Raw genomic sequence first — 17,755 nt, forward strand, 5'->3', positions numbered from 1 at the left:
TCATTTTATTTCTAGTCTCAAGAACACTGCCTGGCACAAAACAGACACATAATAAAATTTTGTCAAATGATTTAATAAATGTATAAAATAATACAATGTATGTAATATTCTTGGTAAAATAATTAAAATATAGAACTCAATATGCTAGTCCTTAACAAGAAACATCTACATGTTTATTAACAATACTACTGTGGCTGTATGCCCTATATTAAACAGATGTTTGTTCCCTTATGAATGAAGTCTGAATATGAGCTCTTCTTCAAACAATGAGAATAGTTTCAAAATTGACAGAGGCATATGTATGTCTGTATCACATATATATGATACATATGTATGTCTGTATCACATATATCACATGCACAAACACATAAACACAAGCACAACTCCTCCAAGCTTTAAAAGTATTAAGCTTATACTTTAAAAATATTGATGTTGGAAAGTACAAGCAAAGCCTTGAATTGTAAGGGAGTGATACCTTTCGGAGAAGGTGATGGCACCCCACACCAGTACTCTTGCCTGGAAAATGCATGGACGGAGGAGCCTGGTGGGCTGCAGTCCATGGGGTCGAGAAGAGTCGGACACGGCTGAGCGACTTCACTTTCACTTTTCACTTTCATGCATTGGAGAAGGAAATGGCAACCCACTCCAGTGTTCTTTTTTTTTTTTTTTTTTTCCCACTCCAGTGTTCTTGCCTGGAGAATCCCAGGCACGGGGGAGCCTGGTGGGCTGCTGTCCCTGGGGTTGCACAGAGTCGGACACAACTGAAGCAACTTAGTAGCAGCAGCAACAGTGATACCCTTCACTTCCTTTTAACTTTTACTTTACGCTAGGTATTTATAAAAGCAAGAAATAGTAATACTAACTAATATTTATAAACCACTTAAAGTGATTCATATATTTAATGCAATCCTGTAAAGTAGATGCTATAAGTCTCCTGATTTTACAAATGAAAAAATCAGGGTGAATTACTCAGGATCACACAGCCAGAATGCAGCAGAATCAGCCTAGAGCCCAAGTTCATAACTGCTAGACTATCTGCATCTAAGCGGCAAATGAGATTCAGGAGATACGATGGTAAGAGACAAAGGATGATAGCACTATGCAAAATCTGCAACGAAACCTCAAAGCTAAATGTATTGCTTACAGAGCGCTATTCTGCCTATGCACAGAAGAGACCACTGACATTGCGGACTTTCAGGAAGCACAGTTTAGAGATGGGCAGATTTCCAGAAGCAGAAGTGAGTTGACATTAAGTGCGGAAGCAAGACTACTTGAGTCACACTGTTGCTCAGTTTGATTGTCCAAAGCAAATTCATTGTAGTGAGTCTGGCTGACTTTCAGAAGTTAGACGCTCTTACTCTGCTTGGTTGGCCCACAGAAGTATGTTCACTCAGGTCAATTGTTGTTGATTCTGTCACCAGCTCCAACGGTTACTTGTTACTATGGCTAAAAAATAACTAGTCTTTTACTAGTAGTGTGGAAACTATCATTCTTATACCTCCCTTTCAGTCCTCCCTGAGCCAAAGTTGCACAAGAAACCAACAAGAATTGTCACAGTTTTAATGCATCTTTAAAGACAACTTCCCTTGGTAGAGATGTGGTGTCAGTTTGAGAGGAAATCAGCATGATTTCTTTTTGTTTTTTCTTGGAATTATCTAAGAAGACAGTGGCTGCATAGAAAGCATTTAAGGCACTAAAAGATATGGAATAAAAGTAAAACAAACAAAAATTGTAAGTACAATATTATAAGAAGAAACTAGAAGGCATTCTGAAAATATAAGCCTAGATTTCCTAGATTTACAAGGCTTAACCAAGAAAACAAGTTCTTCTGTGGGAGGTTGCCAGGGGAAACAACCTGTAAGTTTCAGCATTGGAACTTTCAGCCCCACCCCCAGGCTCTTCCATCTCCCGCAAGGGGAGAGAGGCTAGTGGTTTGTTGCTGTTCAGTTGCTAAGTCATGTCCAACTCTGCGACTCCGTGGACTTCAGCATGCCAGGCTCCCCTGTCCTCCACTATCTCCTAGACTTTGCTCATATTCACGTCTATTGAGTCAGTGATGATATCCAACCATCTCATCCTCTGTCACCCTCTTCTCCTGTCTTCAATCTTTCCCAGCCTCAGGGTCTTTTCCTATGAGTCAGCTCTTTGCATCAGGTGGCCAAAGTATTAGAGCTTCAGCATCAGTCCTTCCAATGAATATTCAAGAAGCTTCCTACTGCTACTACTGCTAAGTCGCTTCAGTCGTGTCTGACACTGTGCGACCCCATAGACAGCAGCCCACACAGGCAGTCCCTGGGATTCTCCAAGCAAGAACACTGGAGTGGGTTGCCATTTCCTTCTCCAATGCATGGAAGTGAAAAGTGAAAGTGAAGTCACTCAGTCGTGTCCGACTCTTTGAGATCCCATGGACTGCAGCCTACCAGGATTTTCCAGCAAGAGTACTGGAGTGGGGTGCCCCTGCCTTCTCCAAAGAAGCTTCCTACCCTGGACCTAAAGTCGAGGCAGCCTCCTACCCAAGTAACCCAGAGTAAGGGAGTGGGGACCTAAAGGCTATACTTCTCTTCAAAGACATTTTTTTAAACAAATTCTCTCTCCCCTCTCCACTTTCTGATTCTTTTTATTTTTTTATTAAACTTTTAATTTTGTATTGTTCAGTTCAGTTCAGTTCAGTCGCTCAGTCGTGTCTGACTCTTTGCCACCCCATGAATCGCAGCACGCCATTGTAGTATAGCCGATTAATAATGTTGTGATAGCTTCAGGTGGACAGCAAAGGGACTCAGCCATACATAAACATGTATCTATTCTCCCCCAAACTCCCCTCTCATCCAGGCTGCCACTCAACATTGAGCAGAGTTCCCTGTGCTATACAGTAGGTCCTTGTTTGTTATCCATGTTAAATATAGCAGTGTGGACATGTCCATTCCTGGAGAAGGTAATGGCAGCCCACTCCAGTGTTCTTGCCTGGAAAATCCCATGGACAGAGGAGCCTGGAGGGCTATAGTCCATGATGTCTCAAAGATCTGAACACAACTTAATGACTGAACAACAACAATCACCACCTTGTTTTCTTTGGAATCCTAACTCTATAACTGTGGTAAATAAAATCTGCCTTTATTAAAGTTTTTCTCTGAGAATAACCAGAAGGTTACAAACCCAGAGTCAGCTGAAGGAAGTGTAGTCTTGGGAGTTTCTGGGTGTGCACTTCAGCCTCACAGCACGCTGGGAAGAAGTGGTGTCAGCCGCTCTAGAGACACAGAAACTCCAGCAGCAAGAGGAGAGCTCACAGATTCCGCAGGAAACAAAAGTTTGCCCCAGTGAAGCCAGGTGAGATGTTCACTCACTGCAGATACAGGGTGTGGCTTTTAAACTTCTGAGGACAAGAAGCTCTCCAAGAAAGATCACTAGTCCAAAGACCTCTGCTCATGGGTGGGATCTCACTCTGCATAGGAGATAATCCTTCAAGAAAGTGTTCTCTGAGAATAAGGCTTCCCAGGGCTTCCCTTGTGACTCAGCTGGTAAAGAATCCACCTGCAACGTGGGAGACCTGGGTTCGATCCCTGGTTTGGGAAGATCCCCTGGAGAAGGGAAAGGCTACCCACCCCAGTATTCTGGCCTAGAGAATTCCATGGACTGTATAGTCCATGGAGTCACAAAGAGTCGGACATGACTGAGCGACTTTCACTAGGGCTTCCCAGGTGGTGCTAGTGGTAAAGAACCCGTCTGCCAGTGCAAGACAGGTAAGAGATGCGGGTTAGATCCCTGGGTCAGGAAGATCCCCTGGAGGAGGGCATGGCAACACTCCACTATTCTCGCCTGGAGATTTCCACAGATAGAGGAGCCTGGTGGGCTACAGTCCATAGGATCACAGAGAGTCAGGCACAACTGAATGAATTAGCACACAACACATGCCCATCCCCAACTCTCCAACTCTCTCCACCTCCTCCCCATTTATCCCCCATCACCCTTTCAGCAACCGTAAGTTCATTCTCTAACTCAATGTAAATAACACAACTTATCTTTGTAAATAATACAACATATACAATTTCAAAGAATCAATATAATGCATCAAATGTGAAATAGAAAATAAATAATATTTTAATATACACATACTAAAATCATATACATTTCAGTATTTAAATGTTCAGGTGTGGCTCTACCAGAAAAGAAAACGAAGAAGCCAGATGTTTGCCCTCACTTCAGTGAATAAACGCGTATTTAAGAAAAAGCAATATTCAATTGAATATTGTCAACCTTTCTTCTCTGTATTTGTCATTTTAAAGTAGGGGATAAATAAATATATTCAGAGTTGGACAGATGAGAGAAAAAGGCTCTTTCAACATGGATTCAAGAGCTATAAATGCAAAATGATCCACTTTAACAATTCAAATTCCACAAGTGACACTGCCGTCAGTGACATATTGTGAATTCTTTGCCAACTCCTAGGAACTCTGAAAACATAAAAAGATTGTATAAAATTTTTCCTCCACTTACACAGTAATTGCATTCCTAGAAAATTCAGGGCATATGAAAATCATGACAAAATATAAAGGTTTGTCCCATGTGATATATTCAAAAGTCTCACAGAATATGGGACAGTTTCTCATTGTGTGGGGCTGTCCCACACACTGCGAAACATCCAGCCCTCTCCTCCCTGTGAGTTAAAGGCCAATTGGACCCCTAATCACTGGAATACCCAACAAAGACCAAGAAACCCAAAACCTCCAAAACTTCTCCTGGGTAAGTGTGACATAGCTTTTCCCACCAAGAATCACTCATCTACTGTCTCAAGATGCCTAGAACAAAACTTAGATGTTACTTCTCTTACATCCTGATGGAGTGGGAAGTATGAACTCTTTTGAGAAGAGTACAGAAAAACAAAAGGTCTTGACCCGGAGCATAATTTTGTGTCATTCAGCGTGACTAAACGCAACTACCAGAGAAGTGAAAGTTGCTCAGTCGTGTCCAACTCTTCGGGACCACATGGACTATACAATCAGGGAATTCTCGAGACCAGAACACTGGAGTGGTTAGCTGTTCCCTTCTCCAGGGGATCTTCCCAACCCAAGGATCGAACCCAGGTCTCCCGCATTGTAGGCAGATTCTTTACCAGCTGAGCCACCAGGGAAGCCCCAAAACACTGGAGTGGGCAGCCTATCCTTTCTCCAGCAGATCTTCCCTATCTAGGGATTGAACTGGGGTCTCCAGCATTGAAGGCAGATCTGTACCAGCTGAGGTTCCAGGAAAGCCCCTATTTACCGGAAGTTTACAGCTAAATCAAGATGCCAATAGTTTCCTCTTACTTAGCATATACCTGATTTCCTACTTGAACTTTGTTTTAACACTTTACAAAGGTTAGCAGTGATGATTAGGCCGATGAGAAAAAAGTAACCATTTTTATAAAAGGTTTTTATAAATTTTATAATTTTACAAAATTATTTAAAAATTTAAGTTTTTATAAATTTTATAATTTAAAAATATATAAATATTTAATAAATTTATTTCAAATTATGAAATATTGCTTTAATAATATTTCTTTACAACCTAATGTGGCCCAAAATGCTAAATATCTGAATTCATAATACCTGTACTATTCATTTTCAGATATTAGAATGTATCCTGGCCAGATTTCCAAATATTAGCTTTCATCATCTACTAATAGATGAAATGCTCAGACAGGTGCTTAAAACTGAAAGTGAAAGTCACTCAGTCACATCCGACTCTTTGCGACCCCATGGACTATACAGTCCATAGAATTCTCCAGACCAGAATACTGGAGTGGGTAGCTGTTCCCTTCTCCAAGGAATCTTCCTCACCCAGGGACCACACCCAGGTCTCCAGCATTGCAGGTGGATTCTTTACCAGCTGAACCACAAGGGAAGCCCTTAAAGCTGAGAGCATCTTTATATAAACAGTGATACCCACTGTTAGCGGCTTCCCAGGTGGCTCAGTGGTAAAGAATCCGCCTGCCAATGCAGGAGACGAGGTTCCATCCTTGGGTCAGGAAGATCCCCTGGAGAAGGATATGACAACCCACTCCAGTATTCTTGCCTGGGAAATCCCAGGGGGAGAGGAGACTGACCGGCCATAGTTCATGGGGACGCAAAGAGTTGGACTGGACCAAGCAACTACACAGCAGCAGCAGCACCCATTGTTAGGAGAGAAAAAAAAAAAAAAACTCCTTTATGTAACTGTTTTGTGCAATTGGTTCTTTTTCAGGAAAGCAAAGTAAATGCAATTGTAAGTATTTATAAATGATTTGACTGACATTTTACAAATAGCAATATATATTTCAGCATATCCTTAGCAGCGCATTATAAGGCAAACAGGCTCATGTCTCTTACAAGAATCCTCTCTCCACCAATCAGCTACTGTGAGCTATTTTTCAAGAAGCTACATCATGGGTGAACAGAGAAAACCCCATCTCTGCCCTTACATAAATTTCCCCCAGTGTGGAGGCAAGGGTTAAAACAGTATTTCAAAAGAAAGGGAAAAAAAAAAAAAAAAAACAGTGTTTCCTACAGAATTATCCATAGACCTACTTCTTTATTTTAACCTTTAACTCAGTATAACCCTAGGGAAATCATTTACTCTCTTGCTTCCATCTGAAACAAGTGATTCTAAGACTCAACTTTGTTATTCAAGAATAGGTAGCATGGAAACATATACATTATCATCTGTGAAAAAAAAAAAAAAAAGCTATTGGGAATTTGCTGCTTGATACATGGAGCTCAACCCAGTGCTCTGTGACAACCTGCAGGGGTGGGATGGGGTGGGAAATGGGAGGGAGGTTGAAGAGGGAGGGGACATATCTATACCTGTGGCTGATTCACGTCGATGTGTGGCAGAAACCAGCACAATATTGTAAATTAATTATCCTCCAATTAAAATTTTTTTTAAAAAGTTAACTATAAAGAAAAACAAACTACTTAGCAACTCAGCATTGTTCAATATACATGAACAATACATCTGTGTTAAGGCCCTTATAGCTTCTCCCAAGTAGTCCAATTTTAGCGCCTTCCGAAACACTTAGGGCCAGAGAATCAAGCTACCAATCTCTCCATGTAGAAATTAACCTAGGTATTTTCTTGGGCTTGCCTCTTTTAGAAACTGGCTCTCAAAGTAATGTGCCACACAGTTGCTATTTCAGAGGTTTCATTATTTTCACTATTTACATTACCAGTGCATTCTTTTTGAAAATAATAGAATATTTTTTAGGAAAGACCCCTTTTTTCCACATTTGGCCTCATCTAAGACATGAAAGCCTATATACAAAATCAGATATGAATCTGAGGAAGATGAAACTGGACATGCATAATTTACATCCGAGCCTATTTGTACATTTAATGGCATCTCCCTTAAGGAAGGTTTTAGTCCATGAAATTATATTAGAATTTCTCAAACTTGCATGTCATCAGAATGCAAGGCTCTATAAATACTATCATAGATCATCACTTTAATTATTGTAAGAAAAAGCTCTGCTTGAATAATTATCCTTTCAGATAAGACCAAATGGAAACAATTTAGATTTTTATTTTCTGGTCATATTAACCAGAGTTTAATCTTTAGCAATATCATGCATATGTCTACATGCAAGTTTTTCAAGTATATTATGATTGAAGAATAATAGAATTATCTACTCTAAGCATTCACAACTATTTTTGCAATGCCACATCAAGCCAGGTATGAAGTGCAAAATGAGCAGAGGCTCAATTCCATAGCTTAGAGTCCAGCTAGCTCTCTTTCAGTTCAGTTCAGTTCAGTCACTCAGTTGTGTCCAACTTTTTGCAACCCCATGAACCACAGCACACCAGGCCTCCCTGTGATCACCAACTCCTAGAGTCTACCCAAACTCATGTCCATTGAGTCAGTGATGCCATCCAACCATCTCATCCTCTGTCATCCCCTTCTCCTCCTGCCCTCAATCTTTCCCAGCATCAGGGTCTTTTCAAATGAATCAGCCCTTCACATCAGGTGGCCAAAGTATTGGAGTTTCAGCTTCAGCATCAGTCCTTCCAATGAACACCCAGGGCTGATCTCCTTCAGGATGGTCTGGTTGGATCTCCTTGCAGTCCAAGGGACTCTCAAGAGTCTTCTCCAACACCACAGTTCAAAAGCATCAATTCTTCGGTGCTCAGCTTTCTTTATAGTCCAACTCTCACATACAAACATGACTACTGGAAAAACCATAGCCTTGATTAGACAGACCTTTGTTGACAAAGTAATGTCTCTGCTTTTTAATATGCTGTCTAGGTTGGTCATAACTTTCCTTCCAAGGAGTAAGCTAGATCTCTAGTCAGTCAATTTCCTCTCTGGTGATTCAGAGATTTCATATATGAGTATGGCACTTGGGGAGATGGCTGCTGCTGCTAAGTTGCTTCAGTCGTGTCTAACTCTATGCGACCCCATAGACAGCAGCCCACCAGGCTCCACTGTCCCTGGGATTCTCCAGGCAAGAACACTGAAGTGGGTTGCCATTTCCTTCTCCAATGCATGAAAGTAAAAAGTGAAAGTGAAGTCGCTCAGTCATGCCCGACTCTTCACAACCCCACAGACTGCAGCCTACCAGGCTCCTCCGTCCATGGGATTTTCCAGGCAAGAGTACTGGAGTGGGTTGCCATTGCTTTCTCCAAGAGAGATATAAAAAGAACTTTTAGGAAGTTATGCTCTAAGATAAGCTACATGTAAGATTCCTAGAAAACATAACCTAAGTTTCTGTAGTCCATTGTTCAAGGCTTTGGGAGTTAGACTTATGACTTTGACAGAGAGCTCTTGCAGAGGCTGACTTCAAGACAGAGCACACTTGCCAGGTGTAATCAGAATTACCCACGTGTAATCCTCAGCTCCCCAGGTGGCACCAGTGGTAAAGAACCTACCTGCCAATGCAGGAGACATAAGAGACGCTGATTCGATTCCTGGGTTGGGAAAGTCCCCTGGAGGAGGAAATGGCAGCCCACTCCAGTATTCTTGCCTGGAGAATCCCATGGACAGAGGAGCCTGGCAGGCTACAGTCCATAAGGTCTCAGAGTCAGACATGACTAAAGCAACTTAGCACACACCCATATGTATTTAAATTCTTTAAGTAGAAGTCAAATTCAAATGTGTTGATAAAAATAGGCATATTTTGACATTTTATCAAGAGAAAAAATCAACCCTTTTTCCCTTCAAGAAAAGCTTTGATTAGAAAGTTAAAATCATTTAATAAGATAATTCCAAATGTGCACCCAATAAGCCTATGGTTATTTACTTCAAGAAATTCAACTCAAATTTTTGGCCATCTAAGTTCATTTCTTATAGGTTCCTCTTTTATATCAAGCTTCTTTCTTTTTTTTTTTTTTTTTCCTTTTTGCCACACCACGGATCTTAGTTCCCTGACTGGGGATAGAACCTTGGCCCCCAGCAGTGGAAGCAAGGAGTCCTAACCATTGGGAAATCAGGGAATTCTTTTCTTAAAAGAATAATTTACTAGACTTTGTTAATAAAAAGAAAAGGTAGGACTTCCCTGGAGGTCCAGTGGTTGAGACTCCATGCCTCCATTGCAAGGGGCATGGGTTCGATCCCTGGCTGGGGAACTAAGATCCCACATGTCATGGGCTGTGGCCAAAAATAAATAAATAAAGCATTCCTTTAAAAAAAAAAAAAGGTAAATTAGAGAATAAAAAAATGTTGCTATTATGTAAATTGACAGTCCTATAATTTTCATAATTGAAAAAATATTCATGATTATCTACAACTCAGTAATGTTTATGACCAAAAATAATGTTTCTAATAGAATTACTACCAGGCAAACATTAGCAAGCTGAATATTATTATTTTAATATTGTATATTAAATTTTATATTAAATATTTTAAATACTGCCATTATAGCTTTTGTTCCATTTTTTCCCACAGTCATCAAGGATTATTTTCAAAGCTTTTTAAGAAAGAACCAATCTATGTTGTGATGCTAATACAAGCATCCTTTACTTAATCTCTGTGAGACACTATCTTTAAATCTATGGGTCTGTTCATACTAGAAGACTTTAAGCAGAATGGCAGAAACGGAAACAAAACTGAAAGCTCTCCATGACACCAGGGATAACAATAGAAACACGACTCTAAGTTCCATAGCAACTCTCTGTGTGACCTTAAATATCTTTCTTGCTCTCTTCATGTCTCACTGACTTGCATAGGTGAAGGTCCTCTTTAAGGGTATTAAAGATCCACTCTGTTGTTGCAGCTTTAAGAGCATAACATTTAAAACATGTTAGTGAAAATGAGAACATAAGATAACTAATAAGAAATGGGAATTGATAATATTTGAAATTGTTTCTCTTTGAGCAAATAATAATATGACATTTTTTCATGCTTGCTTTATCAATATTTCAAAATTATTTTTAGTTATTTTTTAGAGAGGATATATCCCAGAAGAATATATCAAAATTGGAAAACATGTAAGTTTGAAAATAAAATAACTACTTACCCTTTGTTTTGACTACTTTCTTTTTGCTTCTAAAATGCTTGCAAATAATATTTTTAAACATTTTTAATAATTAACAGTATATGATACGTTGTATAGCATCACCGACTCGCTGGACATGAGTCTGAGTAAGCTCCAGGGGTTGATGATGGACAGGGAAGCCTGGTATGCATCAGTCCTTTGGGTCACAAAGAGAAACAACTGAGTGACTGAACTGAACTGAACTGATATGATTTTTGCAGATTGGGAAACCAAACTTAGTAGGTTTAACAAGAATCAAAAACTAAAGCAAACTTTACTTGGAAACTTGAAAGGAGTTCAAGGAGGCACAATTACCTATGGAAAGGGATATGGGGGAAAATACTATATTTCTTTAACATCCAAACACATTTTCTTTTTGTTCCCCAGATTTCTCAACTTCATTATTATTATTAGATTTACTCAGTACCTTATCTCTAAACATCTTTTTTTTTAATTGGAAGATAATTGCTTTACAATGTCATGTTGCTCACTGCCATACAATAACCGTGAATCAGCCGTGAGTATACATATGTCCCCTCCCTCTTGAACCTCCCTCCCACCTCCCATCCCATCCCACGCCTCTAAGTTGTCACAGAGTACTGGGTTAAACTTCCTACTTAACACATTTTCCACCTTAAGTAGAATCTCATGTACTTTTAAAATTGAAGTGACATTTAGATCTACTATGGCAGAGCTTCCCAAACTTACCAAATCTTGGCTCACATAGGAAACAGCATTTACACAATGCTCTGGGATTACGGAAGAGGTTGCTGCAAGCTGAGATGACAGCAAAGGCTTTGGGTCACCCCCAGGCAAAAGCCAGTTACTCTAGTGGCTGAGTGGATCAATATCTCCATACATCTGTGTCCACTGTTGTGTCATGTGTAGGGAAAGTTTAGTCCCCAAAATGAAAGGTCATATAAATCGTCTACCTCTTCTGGAAAACAGTGCAAAGTGCACCATTCACAAAAATCCACTACCTTATTGCAGCATTAAATATTCCATACAAGCTATCTTTGAGGGCCAAGGTATACTATAAGCTCAAGACTTGCATATAAAAACAAGGGCAATTATCTTCATTTCATAATTATATGAATAAAGAAGCACTCAGTTTTTCAGATCACTCACTCAGTTGTGTCTGATTCTTTCTGACCCCATGGACTGCAGCATCCCAGGCTTCCCTGTCCATCACCAGCTCCCAAAGCTTGCTCAAACTCATGCCCATTGAGTTGGTGATACCATCCAACCATCTCATCCTCTGTAGTTCGCTTCTCCTCCTGCCTTCAATCTTTCCCACCATTAGAATCTTTTCCTATGAATCAGTTCTTCACATATGGTGGCCATAGTATTGGAGTTTCCGCTTTAGCATCAGTCTTTACAATGAATATTCAGGACTGATTTCTTTTAGGATAGATTGGTTGGAACTCCTTGTACTTCAAGGGACACTCAAGAGTCTTCTCCAAAACCAAAGTTCAAAAGCATCCATTCTTCAGTGCTCACCGTTCTTTTTACTCCAACTCTCATATCCATACATGACTACTGGAAAAACCACAGCTTTTACTAGACGGACCTTTGTTGGCAAAGTAATCTCTCCGCTTTTTAATATGCTGTCCAAGTTGGTATAGCTTTGCTTACAAATATATATATATATATATATATATATATATATATATATATATATATCTTTTAATTTCATGGCTGCAGTCACCATCTGCAGTGATTTTGGAGCCCAGAAAAATAAAGTCTGTCACTGTTTCCATTGTTTCCCCATCTATTTGCCATGAAGTGATGGGACTGGATGTCATGGTCTTAGTTTTCTGAATGTTGAGTTTTAAACCAACTTTTTCACTCTCCTCTTTCACTTTCATCAAGAGGCTCTTTAGTTCCTCTTCACTGTCTTCCAGAAGGGTGGTGTCATCTGCATATCTGAGGTTACTGATACTTCTCCCGGCAATCTTGACTCCAGCTTGTGCTTCATCCAGCCCAGCGTTTCTCATGATGTACTCTGCATGCAAGTTAAATAAGCAGAGTGACGATACACAGCCCTGACGTGCTCTTTTCCCAATTTGGAACCAGTCTGTTGTTCCATGTCCAATTCTAACTGCTGCTTCCTGACCTGCAAACAGATTTCTCAGGAGGCAGGTCAGGTGGTCTGATAGTCCCATCTCTTTCAGAATTTTCCACAGTTTGTTGTGTTCTACACAGTCAAGGCTTTGGCGTAATCAATAAAGCAGAAGTAGATGTTTTTCTGGTATTCTCTTGCTTTTCTATGATCCAATGGATGTTGGCAATTTGATCTCTGGTTCCCCTGCCTTTTCTAAAACCAATTTAAACAACTGGAAGTTCACAGTTCGGCTACTGTTGAAGCCTAGCTTGGAGAATTTTGATAATTACTTTGCTAGTGTGTGAGATGAGTGCAATTATGCGGTAGTTTGAGAATTCTTTGGCATTGCCTTTCTTTGGAATTGGAATGAAAACTGAGCTTCTCCAGTCCTGTGGCCACTGCTGAGTTTTCCAAATTTGCTGGCATATTGAGTGCAGCACTTTCATGGCATCATCTTTTAGGATTTGAATTAGCTCAACTGGAATTCCATCACCTCCACTAGCTTTGTTCATAGTGATGCTTCCTAAGGTCCACTTGACTTTACATTCCAGGATGTCTGGCTCTAGGTGAGTGATCACACCATCATAGTTATCTGGGTCATGATGATCTTTTTTTGTACAATTCTTCTGTGTATTCTTGCCACCTCTTCTTAATATCTTCTGCTTCTGTTAGGTCCATACCATTTTTGTCCTTTTTTGTGCCCATCTTTGCATGAAATGTTCCCTTGGTATCGCTAATTTTCTTGAAGAGATCTCTAGTCTTTTCCATTCTACTATTTTCCTCTATTTCTTTGCATTGATCACTGAATAAGGTTTTCTTATCTCTCCTTGCCATTCTTTGGAACTCTGCATTCAGATGCATATAACTTTCCTTTTCTCCTTTGCCTTTTAAATCCATATTTTTGATTCATATCCAATGTATTTTAAAAATTCACCTATCTTATATTTGGACTGGGCTTCCTAAGTGGCCCTAGTGGTAAAGGATCTGCCTGCCAATGCAAACACTTAAATTTGATCCCTGGTTCTGGAAGATCCCCCAGAGTAGGAAATGGCACCCCACTCCAATATTCTTGCCTGGAAAATTCCATGGACAGTGGAGGCTGGCAGGCTACAATACATGGGGCAACAAAAAGTCAGACTCAACTGAGTAACTGAGCACACACAATATTTGGACAATTAACCAAAATTAATCTCTAGCTATAAAGTAGATGCTTTCTTTCTGTCACTTCTATTTTTTAGCTAGCCATTTCAACAAGTGTAATTATTAGCTAACATGTCAACATTTTCTAAAACCAGACTCTCATGTAGCAACCAAGGATTAAGTGTAATATAAAAAATGCCAAGAGAAGGAACAAAAGAATATAAGATGTGACCAAATCATTATGAAGAAGATGGTTAGACTATAAATCACACACACACACAAAAAAAAAGTAGTTGTAGAGGTTGGAGAAGATATAGCTGGAGAGAGATGAAGGTGTCAGAGAGTGGAGTTAATGTTTCACTGCATGCATTATATTCTTTATATCTGTACATTGCAAGCATTTTTAGGGCAAACCTAAGTAAGCGATCCTTACAACATGGAAGGTCTGGAGCTCCTTGACCCAAAACAGTAGCCATGAAATGTGGTTAGGCCTAATTGTGATGAACTACATAAGTGAAAAATACACATTCTAGTTTAAAGACCTAGTGCCAAAAGATATCAAGTAGCTCATTAGTATTATACTGACTACAAACTGAACTTAAAATATTTTGGTTTAGTCACTAAGTTGTGTCCAACTCTTACAACCACTTAGACTGTAGCCCCCCACCCCCACCCCCGGTTCCTCTGTCCATGGGATTTCCCAGGCAAGATACTGGAGTGGGTTGCCATTTCTTTCTCTAGGGGATTTTCCTGACCCAGAGATTAAAACCAGGTGTCCTGAACTATAGGCAGCCTCCTGCGTTGCAGGCAGATTCTTTACTAACTGAGCCACCAGGGAAGCACCATATTTTAGATATACTGAGTTAAATAAAATATACTATTAAAATTAATTTCACCACATTATTTTTTAATATGGCTTCAAGAAAATTTAAAATTATCTATGTGGCTCGATAAAGGACAGAAATGGTCTGGACCTAACAGAAGCAGAAGATATTAAGAAGACGTGGCAAGAATACACAGAAGAACTGTACAAAAAAGATCTTCATGACCCAGATAATCATGATGGTGCGATCACTAATCTAGAGCCAGACATCCTGGAATGTGAAGTCAAGTGGGCCTTGGAAAGCATCGCTATGAACAAAGCTAGTGGAGGTGATGGAATTCCAGTTGAGCTGTTTCAAATCTTGAAAGATGACGCTGTGAAAGTGCTGCACTCAATATGCCAGCAAATTTGGAAAACTCAGAATTGGCCACAGGACTGGAAAAGGTGAGTTTTCATTCCAATTCCAAAGAAAGGCAATGCCAAAGAATTCTCAAACTACCGCACAATTGCACTCATCTCACATGCTAGTAAAATAATGCTCAAAATTCTCCAAGCCAGGCTTCAGCATTACGTGAACCATGAACTTCCTGATGTTCAAGCTGGTTTTAGAAAAGGCAGAGGAACCAGAAATCAAATTGCCAACATCCACTGGATCATGGAAAAAGCAAGAGAGTTCCAGAAAACATCTATTTCTGCTTTATTGACTGTGCCAAAGACTTTGACTGTGTGGATCACAATAAACTGTGGAAAATTCTGAAAGAGATGGGAATACCAGACCACCTGACCTGCCTCCTGAGAAATCTGTATGCAGGTTAGGAAGCAGCAGTTAGAACTGGACATGGAACAACAGACTGGTTCCAAATTGGGAAAAGAGTACATCAAGGCTGTATATTGTCACCCTGCTTATTTAACTTCTATGCACAGTACATCATGAGAAACGCTGGACTGGAAGAAACACAAGCTGGAATCAACATTGCCGGCAGAAATATCAATAACCTCAGATATGCAGATGACACCACCCTTATGGCAGAAAGTGAAGAGGAACTAAAAAGCCTCTGGATGAAAGTGAAAGAGGAGAGTGAAAAAGTTGGCTTAAAGCTCAACATTCAGAAAATGAAGATCATGGCATCTGGCCCCATCACTTCATGGGAAATAGATGGGAAAACAGTGGAAACAGTGTCAGACTTCATTTTGGGGGGCTCCAAAATCACTGCAGATGGTGACTGCAGCCAGGAAATTAAAAGACGCTTACTCCTTGTAAGAAAAATTATGACCAACCTAGATAGTAGAGACACAAGGCTATGGTTTTTCCTGTGGTCATGTATGAATGTGAGCGGTGGACTGTGAAGAAGGCTGAGCACTGAAGAATTGATGCTTTTGAACTGTGGTGTTGGAGAAGACTCTTGAGAGTCCCTTGGACTGCAAGGAGATCCAACCAGTCCATTCTGAAGGAGATCAACCCTGGGATTTCTTTGGAAGGAATGATGCTAAAGCTGAAATGCCAGTACTTTGGCCACCTTATGCGAAAAATTGACTCATTGGAAAAGACTCTGATGCTGGGAGGGATTGGGGGCAGGAGGAGAAGGGGATGACAGAGGATGAGATGGCTGGATGGTATCACTGACTCGATGGACATGAGTCTGAGTGAACTCCGGGAGTTGGTGATGGACAGGGAGGCCTGGTGTGCTGAGATTCATGGGGCCTCAAAGAGTCAGACACAACTGAGCAACTGAACTGAGCTGATGTGGCTCACATTATACTTGGACTTGATAGTGCTGGCCTAGAGCACAAACTATGTATGAGAGAAGAGAAAGATGGAATGAACACAGAGATGGAAAAAGAAGATGCTCTGGAATAGGTCAGGAAATAGACATTTCTAATAAGCACACCAAAAAAGTTTCTATTAATTCCTCAGTGAGGAGAAATTATAAATTAGGTCGCCCACTGTGTTTGGCCTAACTAACTTAATTGTGTGATGTTCTCAGCCTGTAACATGAATTTAGTCATTTTAAATGAAGTCTTTAGTTATCACTTTTATACATTCCTCCTTCAAGTATTTTGATAGATATTTAGATGACAGATAGATAGATAGATAGATATCTCTTCTTTATGGAATAAGTGACAACTGCAAAAAAGATCCACAAGAAAACTCTGCCACATTACAACTGTATACTTTATATAGATTTGCCAAGGTCTAGAAAGCCAATTACTCCAACTATGTTTTCAGGGAAAGTGAACAAATCATCACTCAAGACAGATGGTGAACTCTCCTATTTTAAAGATCTCCAAACATTTTTGAAGAAGGGAGTAATAGTCTTTGACATCTTCACCCTTTCTCAAGACATCAGGAACTTCCAGGGGAGCTTCTCTATCTGCTCTGGGCTCCCCAGTATGAGATAACTTCCTTACCCTGCGGATCAGCTACACCTACTATCACCCTCCCTGGGTAAATACTGTCATTTCTTTTTTATTTAGAGTCCTACCTTATCGATTGTCATTCATTTGAAAGTTAGTCCTGGCATTCAGTTCCATTCTGTTTAAATTTACTCTGATAGCTAAAGATAAGGGAAGAAAAGGTGGAAATAGACTGTGACAAATGAATTTCACAGATAGTTACATAAGCTCTGAACATGCTATTCCAAAATAAATAAATTTCCAGGCTTTTCCAGTTTCAACTAAACACATGTGGAGAAAATGATTCTTTTTCAAGAAGCAAGCGCAAAATCTATCTACTTTTCCCTCTTTTTCCGTGTGCCCAGATATTATCGTCCCTAATAATAATCTTCATTTCAGTCCTAGAGAGAGAGATGGTAGGTAGATAGATACAAGTTAGATAGATAAATAAACCAACAAAAACTGTGCCCTTTAGTTAATTTAAAAAAAAAAAAAACACTGAAGTTCAATTCAGAAGAAAAATGCCAAAAGCATATTATTTATGAAGACTTTTTTTTAGAAGCCCAAAGATTTCGTGGCTTATTACGACTATTTATTATATGCCAGATACTGTTCTCACCACACTGAGAGAGCAAACTCATTTAAATTCATAACAACTCTATGTGGCTTCCCAGGTGACACTAGTAGCAAAGAACCTGCCTGCCAGTGGAGGTAGACGTAAGAGACGCGGATTCGATCCCTGTGCCAGGAAGATCCCTGGAAGAGGGCATGGCAACCCGCCCCAGTACTCTTGCCTGGAGAATCCCATGGACACAGG

The 17,755-nt window shown here is 40.0% G+C and overlaps 1 protein-coding gene across 12 annotated transcripts in view; it reads right to left on the reverse strand.

The window, feature by feature from the left end:
• The window catches only part of MAPK10 (mitogen-activated protein kinase 10), a 415,330-nt gene extending 414,567 nt beyond the window's left edge, over nucleotides 1-763 (reverse strand). For 5 of the 12 annotated variants that reach the window (XM_069593208.1, XM_069593215.1, XM_069593213.1 and 2 more), the window contains exon 1: nucleotides 476-630. The gene's annotated coding sequence lies outside the window, so the exon portion shown is untranslated. Of the gene's footprint in view, nucleotides 1-475 lie in introns of all 12 variants that reach the window. The other 7 variants (XM_069593214.1, XM_069593220.1, XM_069593211.1 and 4 more) reach the window with 3 other exon arrangements.
• Between the last annotated feature and the right edge of the window lie 16,992 nt (nucleotides 764-17,755).

Source organism: Ovis canadensis, chromosome 6, assembly GCF_042477335.2.
Source record: "Ovis canadensis isolate MfBH-ARS-UI-01 breed Bighorn chromosome 6, ARS-UI_OviCan_v2, whole genome shotgun sequence".
Taxonomy (NCBI): domain Eukaryota; kingdom Metazoa; phylum Chordata; class Mammalia; order Artiodactyla; family Bovidae; genus Ovis; species Ovis canadensis.